Consider the following 10,662-nt stretch of genomic DNA (forward strand, 5'->3'; position numbering starts at 1 on the left):
ATGCAGGGCTCTGACCACCAGCAACTTGGTATCACTCATCTTCTGAGCTCCATTCTCTCTCTCTCTCATTCCCCCACCACCCCCGTCTTTGTCTGTCATTTCTTCCTTACTGCTCTCTGCCCAGATTCCTCTTCTCTGACCCTCAATTCACCTTCCATGGGTATTTATGTTATGCTAGAGAGAAGGTGTTTCTGACAGAGGGGTGGCTGTCCTGGTGACAAAGTACAACAACTATTTCAGCAAGTACAGCCCAAAGCGGGGGGTATCGGGCACCATCTTCTAGAAGGACGCTCCTCACATGGTTACCGGCAGTAACAACTGACACTGAGCACCTACCATATGCCAGGTGCTGAAATAAGCGCTTAAAACGCACTGTCCTGGGTCAGTATCTATAGCGGAGCTGGCTGGCCAGAGCATCCTTTCTTTACTCCTAACTGAGGAAGGGGTTTCAGAGCATGCTGTAGTGCACAGAGCGGGATCTCTGCAATCAGACGGACCTGGTTCCAATCCTGTGGGACTTTGAACAGACTACTTAAGGTCTCTAAGTCTCAGTGTCCTCTTCTGTAAAAGGGGACTAATGACACCAATCTCCAAACGCTGCTGAGAGCATCAAATGATCTGGTTTCAAGGCTGCTCCTGCCATGAACTGCCCAGGGCAGGTCACTAAATTTCTTTGGTCCTTAGTTGCCAGGAAGGTGGACACAGGTCCCTATATAATCTACTGCGTGGGATCATTTGAAAGCCAGAGCCATGTGATGGTCTAGAGAGCCCTACTGTCTGCACACACTGCCTCCCCAGCTCCGTTTCCTCTGTGTCCCTACTGCTGGTCGGGGTTCACTCCCACCCAGCCACATTGGCCTCTTCCGTGTCCTTCAAACACACTGGGCATGTTCTCATCTTAGGGCCTTTGTACTTTGTGGGCACACACGCATGTAAGGAGAGGCAGGATTAAAAAACAACAATGCTATGCTTTGATGGGATTAAGAGGCTATTAAGAGAAAGCGGGACTGTTTGCAGAGGACTCCACCTTTCCAAGGCGACCTTGGATGAACACCCATCCTAAACCGGCTGGACAGCTGCATGAGGGCAGCAGCAGCATCAGCACAGCATTTCTGATCTTTGCGCGCCCGCCCTGGGATGCACTTGACCCCAGACACCTGCACAGCTTGCCCCTCCTCCTCCTTTAAGCCTTCATTGAAAGTTATCTTATGGTATCTTCCATTTCCACCTTTAGTACATCTTACACCCCTTTCCTGCTTCCCCAGAATCCTATTTTATTATCCATTTCCCCACTCGGATGTAAGCTCCATGAAGGTGAGGACAGTTTGGTTTCTTCTTCACTGCCTGGCACTTAGTAGGTGTTAAATTCACATTTCTTGAATATGTGATCTAAATGAACTTAATAATAGCAAACATTTATATAGTACTTCTGGATGCAGGCAATAGTTTTTTTGTTGTTTTTTTTTTAAGAACTACACATAATGGATTATAATAGGAATAAACATGTTTTATTTTATTCTCACAACAATCCTATAGCAGTTCTGAGAAGGAAATAAAATGAAAAAGGGCCACTGCATTGAATCCTAGCTATACAAATAATTAAACCCGAAGGAGGACACAGGCACAGAGAGGTTAAGTAACTTACCCGAAGTCACACAGCCCACAAGAGCTAGGGAACCTGCTTTCAAGAATGAACTGTAATGTCAATGACAATGTACACGTGTTGGATGCTCACCATGTCCCAGGCACCGAGGTGAAAGCTTTACATATGCGTTCTCCTTTACTCCCTACGATACTCCTCCAAGGTAAAGATTATTGACCAACCCGATTCTACAGATGAAGAAATCTACAGCTTCGTGAGGTTCTGCAACACACTTGGGGTCACACAGCTGGTTGTGGAGCTGGGATCCCAGCTGAGGACGTCTTACTCCAAAGCTTGGGCCCTCAGTCAGGATGAAATGTCCCCCTGATGCATTTAGCATGCATGGCTGGAGGCTGGAAGAGAAGGTGCTGTACCTGCATACCAGCAAATTTGGAGAAGGAGTAGTAGAGGAAGAGGGGGATGGGAGGGAAGGGGAGGGAGAAATATGGAAGAAGTGCTCTCTCTCTTTTCTTCTTTTTTTTTTAAATGCTTATTTATTAAGAGAGAGAGAGAGAGAGAGAGAATATGCATCAAAACCTTCAATGTTTTTATTTTATTTTTAAGAGACAGAGAGACAGAGCATGAGCAGAGGAAGAGGGAGACACAGAATCCAAAGCAGACTCCAGGTTCTGAGCTGTCAGCACAGAGCCCGACATGGGACTCAGACTCATCAACAGTGAGATCATGACCTGAGCCGATGTCGGACGCTTAACCGACTGAGCCACCCCGGTGCCCCCCTATCTCTTTCTTTCCGTAGCTCTTGTCTGCTTATTTCCCTTGTCCGCTTCACTGCTGCAGCTGTCTTTCCTTCCAGACTTGAAGAATGTATTTTGACTCTTTTGTAGCCCCCAGAGGGCCTGGAGCAGAGCTGTATTTTTATTTTGGCATTGTTGTTTTGTTGTTTTGTTTTTTATTTTCTGCTTTCACAGAGCTGGTGCTTAAGAAATATCTGCTGAGGAACCAACTGTAAAATTATCCTTCAAACCATCCCTTCTGGGTCCTCTCTGAGCCCCTAGGCACCCTTGGGAAATCTAGGGCTCCTCTTCCACTGCTTAGGTGCAAGGGGAGGGACCACAAAGCATGTAGCAGGGTGGTGCCAGGCACCTTACAGATATGATCTTGCTCAAGCCCCAGAGGGGCTTGTCCAGAGGAGCGAGGACATCAGAGGTGATCAGCATGATCAGTGAAAGCGTCTGAGGCTCAGGAAGGTAGGAGACTTGCCCAAAATTTCATGGTTAAGCCATGGCAGATTTAGACAGTAAATCCAGGTCCAGTGCTCTCCGCCCTTGTTGCCAGGGGAATTCACTTTATTTTGGCCAAGACTATAGAATCCAGGGCCTAGATTACTATGCTGGATGCCAGCAACATAGATCATTAAACCCAGATGTACAAAAAGGTGCCTGGATTTACCAGTAACAATCCTGTGAAATTACACACAAATTAATTGGCCAACGCAGTGCAAAGAAGCAGAGGCTGACTTCTGAATGTGTCACACGATGTTCCTGGTCCAGCTGAGGGTCTGGGCTCCTTCTGGAGGACACTCTCTCCTTCTCCCATCCTCCAGAACAAATCGCTGACAGCCACACATGCATTGGGCAACTGCCTTTTAAAAAGAACTATGGTCTTGCACAACAGATTGGCCAAAAGGTTAAGATTTTTGTGTGCTCCTGCCACTTTCTGTGTGACCTTGGGCAATCCACTTACCCCGAGCCTCAGTTTCCTCATCGGTACCAATGAAGGAGAGAGCTGCCTCACAGAACTGTTGTGAGGATTCAGAATACCATCTATGGGAGATGTAGACAGTAGATGTGTGGCAGGTTCATTACAAAGGATGGTTGAGGGGCACCTGGCTGGCTCAACTGGACACCCCCGTTGGTTGGGTGTCCGACTTCGGCTCAGGTCATGATCTTGCAGTTTGTGGGTTTGAGCTCTACATCGGGCTCTGTGCTGACAGCTTAGAGCCTGGAGTCTGCTTCAGATTCTGTGTCTTCCTCTCTCTCTGCTCCTCCCCCACTCGCACTCTGTCTCTCTCTATCTCTCAAAAATGAATAAACATTAAAACTTTTTTTAAAAGAATGGTTGCTACTATTTGATGATTCTCAATTTCTCTAATCTGATTTCCCAGAAAACACTGTAATTTTGGGAAAACCTCTTTCTTACATGTTTTTTAAGCTGGCAAGTGAGACAAAATGAGAGGCACTGGCCCAATCCAGCTCTGTTTTCTTCTGGGACTGCATCTCCAGGAGGCTGTCAGCTGAGTTCCTGAGAAAGGACTTGCAGTTTCTGCACAGCCGGCCAGGCTCTGGCTGTCTTCCTGAATCTCTCTGCTACTCAGGCACCCTCCTGCAGGCTTGCCCTTATTCTTCCTTCTTCAGTCACAGACACCCCAGTGTGGGACCCCTTTCTTGATCTGAAGGACCTGGCCTCATTCATGCCCAGCACAATACCTGGTATGTACAAATCACATGCTATCTCCTAGGCAACTGGGAATGAATGCATGGTCAGTGGCAGAAACAAACTCTTTCTTGGAGGTAGGTTCAGGGGTCAGCATATTGCATTTGACCAAGGAGTTGGGGGAGGATAAGTTCTTTAAAAGATGTTATGAGCCTAGCACATTCTAGAGATAAGCTACACGTCCAGTTCTGTTTCTGAGAATCAGTCTCAGACCTCTGCCATGGGACTAGAGTGTCGTAAAAGAAGCCTCCGTGTGTGGGCACAGGGTTTGATCCAGGCACGGTGCTTGGCGAGGGTTCAGAATCCAGCTTTCTGGGAAGTACATTTGCCCCAGCATGTTCCTAGTCTGGATACCTCTGTCTGGTCACTTTCCCAGGCACCAAGTAGATACTGTGGCTCAGTTTCCTTATTTAGAAAATGAAAAGAATAATCATACCTACCTCACGGGTTGCCTGAGGATGGAATGAGTTAATAGTTTATGAAGTACTCAGTGCCTGGCATTCAGTAAGGGCTACAAACAACAAAAGAGCCATTGGTCACGCTCTGTTGCTGTTCTATCTCTGCCCTAGACTAGGCTTAACTTCCCAAGAACCATAGCTCCACCCTTGGGGAAGAAAGCAGTCTTCTTCTTGCTCCTTCCTCTCCACCCACACCCAACTTCCATTTGTGTTCCCTGGGACCCAAGATTGGTTTTCCGGGTCTTGACAAGTCAGAGATCTCTTAGTGCCCATCTCCTCTCTCCAGACTGCTCTCTTCAGGGAGACAAGCTGTTAACTTCAGCTCAGGAAGAGCTACGTTGTGAACAGCTGTGCGCAGGAAATAAACATTCCTTGAGTAAATTAATCCATATATATGGAGCAAAGCCGATCTCAGATGCCTAGGCAGCTCCTTCTTGGAAGAAACCTGTGGCTTTGCCTTTTGGCTTTAGGATACTCTCGGGCTTCCTTGTCCTCCATGGATGAGTCTGTTTGGTGTCCCTGTTTCTAGCCTAGAGCAAGGAGTCAGTTTTCCCCTTTGTCTGGCCTCTCTGGCTTTGGTTTTGATTTTGCCCAGATTGTTGTCTTATGGTCTTTAAACCCGCATCCGGAAGCCAAAGGTCGGTGCCTCCCATCCCTTTCCTGGACCAATCAACACTCTGGGTACCTTGCTAACCCAGGTCCTGCTCACCTGCGAGCATCATGGTCCTGACTGTGCAGGTTGGGGGGGGGGCGGGTGCTGTCTGCTCTGACAGGGCCAGCAGCAGCACCTTACCTCTCGGAAGGGGGTTCTCAGTTTTTTTGGGCCAGCAGTCCTGTGAGCAGGGAAAAGAACTCCAGAGCTACTGACTTCACCTCTTCTTCACTTCCTCAATGCCTCCAAACCCCCCACATCTAGCCCGAGATGAGCATTGTGCAACTCTGCATGAGATGCCCCTGAGGCAGAGTGCAGACAACGCCCCTTGGCGGTGAGCTCTGGAGGGACTGCGGTGAGGCAATGGGATTATGCCCGGTGAGTGAGAAACAGTGTCTAATGAGACAGTTATTGGATATGAGAGAGCTTCGTCTCTTAAGGAACCAGAGCCTGAAAAAGAGTTTTGAATCCAGTTAGAGAAATACATAAGTAAGCAAGTTTGACGTGTGCAACATTGACATGTTGACATGACATGACATGACCACATGAGATGTCACCAAAGGAAACGGGTAATTGTTTTTTAGCAATGGAAGATTTCAGAGTGCACTTCCTCAGATTGATGTTCACCATTCATGGCATTGACCCTTTTCAACCTTTTTCAATACCTGCCCTCTCATCCCACCCAACATCCACAGGGGCAGCCACCCTTAGGTATCGAAGCATCCACTGCTTCAGGAGCTTTTTTCTAGCTCTCCTGCTGAAAGGAGCAAGGGTCCTTAGGCTTCTGTTACAGCCTCTCCAGCCCCAAAGCTCAAAAAATCAGTTCTTCAAAGTCTTGCTTAAAAAAAAAAAAAAAAAAGCCTTTTTCAAAACAGACTCTCTCTAAGAAAACAACTCAGACAAGAAGTAATCTCTAGGGGCGCCTGGGTGGCTCAGTCGGTTAAGCATCTGACTTCGGCTTAGGTCATGATCTCGTGGTCTGTGAGTTTGAGCCCCACATCAGGCTCTGTGCTGAGGACTCAGCGCCTGGAGCCCGTTTTGGATTCTGTGTCTCCCTCTTTCTCTCTCTGCCCCTCCCTGCTCGTGCTCTGTCTCCCTTGCTCTCAAAAATAAATAAAACGTTAAAAAAATTTTTTTAGAAGAAGTAATCTCTACCCCCAAACCCTCAATGCCCATCATGAGCACAGACTCTGAATTTTCTAGGAGACTCCTGATAACAAGCAGTCTGTCCCATCATCTCCATAAATAGCCTTCTTCTTCTCCCACTTCATGTCACAATTGGAAAAGTGAGGTTGACATACCCATGTGCCTTTTTTCCTGCTTTTAGAGCCAGGAATCTCAACCTTCTGTGTGCTCTGGACCCCTTTGGCACGCAGGAAAGCCTGTGGGTGCTACTCAGAATAATGTTTCTAACTGCATAAAATAAAGTATGTGGAATTATCGAAGAAATCAATTATATTAAAACACAGCTATTAAAATATAGAATGACAATAGGCAGTATATAATAAAAGTGCCTCTTTAGTAATGCATTAGTTAATAAGAACTAGCAGCAAGAAGTCCTACAGACTACAACATCCTTCTTATTTATTTGCTTGTTTATTTATTTATCTAGAGATGGAGAGCATGAGCAGGGGAGGTGCAGAGAGAGAGAGAGAGACAATTCCAAGCAGGCTCCATGCTGTCAGAGCAGACCCCAAAACGGGGCTCAATTTCACAACTGTGAGATCAGGATCTGAGCTGAAATCAAGAATTGGGTGCTCAACTGACTGAATCATCCCGGCACCCCCAAACTACTGACATTTCTAAGTAGTGATGAATATAAACGATATTTTGAAGTGTCTGAAACAACTGTAATGTATTACAAAAATATCTGTCTTTTCTATCAGTGACAAAGTCACAGGTACTACTAATACTATTGTGGTTTATATTTGTTTCCCATGGTCATAATCAAAGAAACCGTTCAATTTTGATTAGAGGTTTGTGAAAAGAAGTGTTTTTTGCCCCATCCACCGTCTCCCACGTTAGGCTCTCCCACATCAGAGGCTCTGTTCCCTACAATGCTCTGAAATCCCACAAGAGGTCCCAAGAGACTGTGTCTTTTCCCCGGGGTTCCTTGGGGTCATCCACCTCAGTGCCGGATTCCACAATGTAGGGAATCAAAAGGCAATGAAGTAACTACATCTCTATTCTTCTAGACGTGGGAACTTAATTCAAGGCCATGTCTGGACTTTCCCCCCCAGATACCAGTCAAAGGGAGGCTTTTCCTAGTGACTCCTACTCTGCAGGTAGTGACTGGGAGGAATTAGCCAATACCGGGGACCCAGCTATGTCAGAGGAAATCTCGAGAGAAAGGGTGGCAGCGAGTTAGGTTGGTTAAACACACAGCATGATGGAAAAACGCAAGAAAAGGAAATGACGTCACCTATTTTGTAGGCTCTGAAGACAGGGAACTGAAAATTTACCCCTCGGAGAGCGTCAGCTGCCCCTCCCATCTCCACCCGGCAGGGGGGTATCAGGGGAGGTACCAGGGGCTGCAGGCTGGGCAAAGCTCCCACACTGCAGGCCGGGGATTGAGACCAGTCTCTACGTGCTCTCCCAGGGAGCTAAGGTTCTTCCTTCAGCAGAACCTGAACACCCAAGTGTTCCCGTGCAAGGTGATGCAACCCGGCAGGAAGCCTGCGTGCCAGCAGCTGTGACGTTCTTGTAGACAGGGAAACCCTGAGCTGCGAACTCAGGACTTGCCATGGGAAAAAAGGAGCGGCTGGGTTTTAGTCCTGGTTTCTAGAAGATTGTTTCCTGCCCAAAAATGGCAGGAAGTTGAATGTATTTCCTAAGAAGGAAATAAAATTTTTTTTTCTCTCCTCTGCCCAGCTTGCCTTTACAATTTACACTGGCTTTGATTATATGCTGATTCCCAGTTTTGAAACCCTGTCTCCTAAAGTGAGCTTGATGTGCTCAGGAAATGTACCCCCCACTTCTCCACCGCAGCCACATCATTCCCCAACTACTTTATTTGATCCCTAACCATGTGCCAAGCCCTCTGGCGCCCTTGAAGATCTCATGGTTGGTACAGTTACTACCGCATCTCTTTCCCCACTATAAGACATTTCAGGGCTCCTTATTGCTTCACTGCAGGGTGGTGGAGGAGTAAAGAATCAAAAGGCAGAATTGAAAAGAACGTAAATCACGTAATTAATTTTCCTCATGATTTACAGATGAGGAAACTGGGGTCCAAAGAAGGGAAGTAGTTTCCCCAAGACCACACAGTGGGCTGAAGATAAAGCTAGAGCTAGAACGTAGCTTTCTAGACTCCGGGTTCCATGCTCATATTCCTTGGCTTGATATCCTTGATGATAAAGTCATACTTCCAACTTGATCTGCCACTGCTCCTCTACAGGAATCCAGCTCTAGCCAGCCAATCCATTGCTGGCCTTCAAATACATAGTGAGCTTTGCTGCCCTAGTCGTCTCTGTCTTGAACACCCTTCCTTGGATCCCATTCCTCTTCCCTGTCTTATCTGATTCAGGTAGATTTTCTAGTGCCTATCCAATCCCACACTGCTCCTTGCTGAAAGCCTGTATAGCTCTTTACTATTGGATAAAATCCAAATTTCTTAACATGACCAATATTACTTCTGACTTCAAACCAGCTTATCTTTGACCCTCATCTCCCCATTTTAGGCCATTTGGTAATGACTGATTGCTTTGTATGTCTCCATTTTTAAATTCAGGAAGCCTAAGCTCCTGTGGCTTTGGGATATAACATAAGGAAAAAATATTTTTAAAAATTTTGTAAATGTTTGTTTTTGAGAGTTGGGGGAGGGAGAAGAGAGAGAAAGAGAGAGAATCCCAAGAAGGGTCTGTGCTGTCTGCACAGAGCCCCATGCAGGGCTTGAACTCATGAACCATAAGATCATGACTTGAGCCAAAATCAAAAGTCTCAGACAGTTAACTGTCTGAGCCATCCAGGTACCCCAAGAAAAAATGATTTTATAAAATGTTTTTAAATGTTTATTTACTTTTGAGAGAGAAGCAGACAGAGTATGGGCAGGGGATGGAGCTGAGAGAGAGAGGGAGACACAAAATCTGAAGCAGGCCCCTGGTTCCTGGATGTTAGCACAGAACCCTGATGCGGGGCTTGAACTCAAGAACTACGAGATCATGACCTGAGCTGTAGTCCAACGCTTAACTGACTGAGCTACCCAGGAGCCCCATGAAAAGATGGTTTTAAATCGGTATGTTCATTCAATAGTCATCAAGTATTAACTGACCACCCACCAGGAGCCGTTGAGTCTTGGGACCACAGAAATGAACATGGAGCCTCAGGCTAGTGAGAAATCTAGATATGCAACCAATAAACTGCAATTAACTGTGATAAATACAGAAGAAGTATATGCAAAGTAAAGTGGAGGTCCACTCGTGGGAGGGACCAAGTTTGCCCTGGGAAATGGGGGTGGAGAAAGAGGCTAGGGTGAGGCAGATACAGTTTTGTAGAGGAGGAGAGTTGAGTTGGTGTCTGTATGGAGAGTGGAATGGGATCTATTCAATGGATTTTTACTTTTTTTTAATGTTTTTTATTTATTTCTGAGAGAGAGAGAGAGACAGCGTGAGCAGGGGAGGGTCAGAGAGAGAGGGAGACACAGACTCTGAAACAGGCTCCAGGCTCTGAGCTGGCAGTCAGCACAGAGCCCGACGCGGGGCCCGAACCCACGAACCGCGAGATCATGACCTAAGTTGGACGCTTAACCGACTGAGCCTCCCAGGCACCTCATATTCAATGGATTTTAAGAGAAGAATTTCAATGTAAGAAAAGGAGAGACTCAGTTATTAAAATAGGATCAAGATTGTACATGAACAAGTTTAATTAATCATTACAGATGACTTCAAACAAAGCTATTGGGTTCTTCTTGCTTAAAGGAAAGGAATTGACTGACATGGGAACAGCTTTATTTTTGAAGGTTTTGACTTCAAATATTTTTGTCAGACCATGTTTGTCACTAATTTAATTACGGTTATGGATGACCATGAGAAGTAGTTTATTTAGCATCAATGATGATAAAACAGGCATGAGTTCAAGAGATATTTAGATTAGATATTCACACATATTTTCAACATTTATCAAGCATTACAATGAAGAGTTATAGTCTTCATTTTATTTTTTTAATGTTTATTTATTTTTGAGACAGAGAGAAACAGAACTTGAGGTGGGGAGGGGCAGAGAGAGAGGGAGACACAAAATCCAAAGCAGGCTCCAGGCTCTGAGCTGTCAGCACAGAGCCTGACGCAGGGCTCGAACCCATGAACTGTGAGATCATGACCTGAGCCAAAATGAAACGCTTAACCGACTGAGCAACCCAGGCATCCCTCTAGTCTTCATTTTAAAGGAACATCTGGAAGACATTAAAAAGAATGCTCTGACCCAAAAGGTAGAAAAGCAGAGAATCATAGAGACATTGA

This window comes from Crocuta crocuta, unplaced genomic scaffold, assembly GCF_008692635.1.
Source record: "Crocuta crocuta isolate KB4526 unplaced genomic scaffold, BGI_CrCroc_1.0 scaffold207, whole genome shotgun sequence".
Taxonomy (NCBI): domain Eukaryota; kingdom Metazoa; phylum Chordata; class Mammalia; order Carnivora; family Hyaenidae; genus Crocuta; species Crocuta crocuta.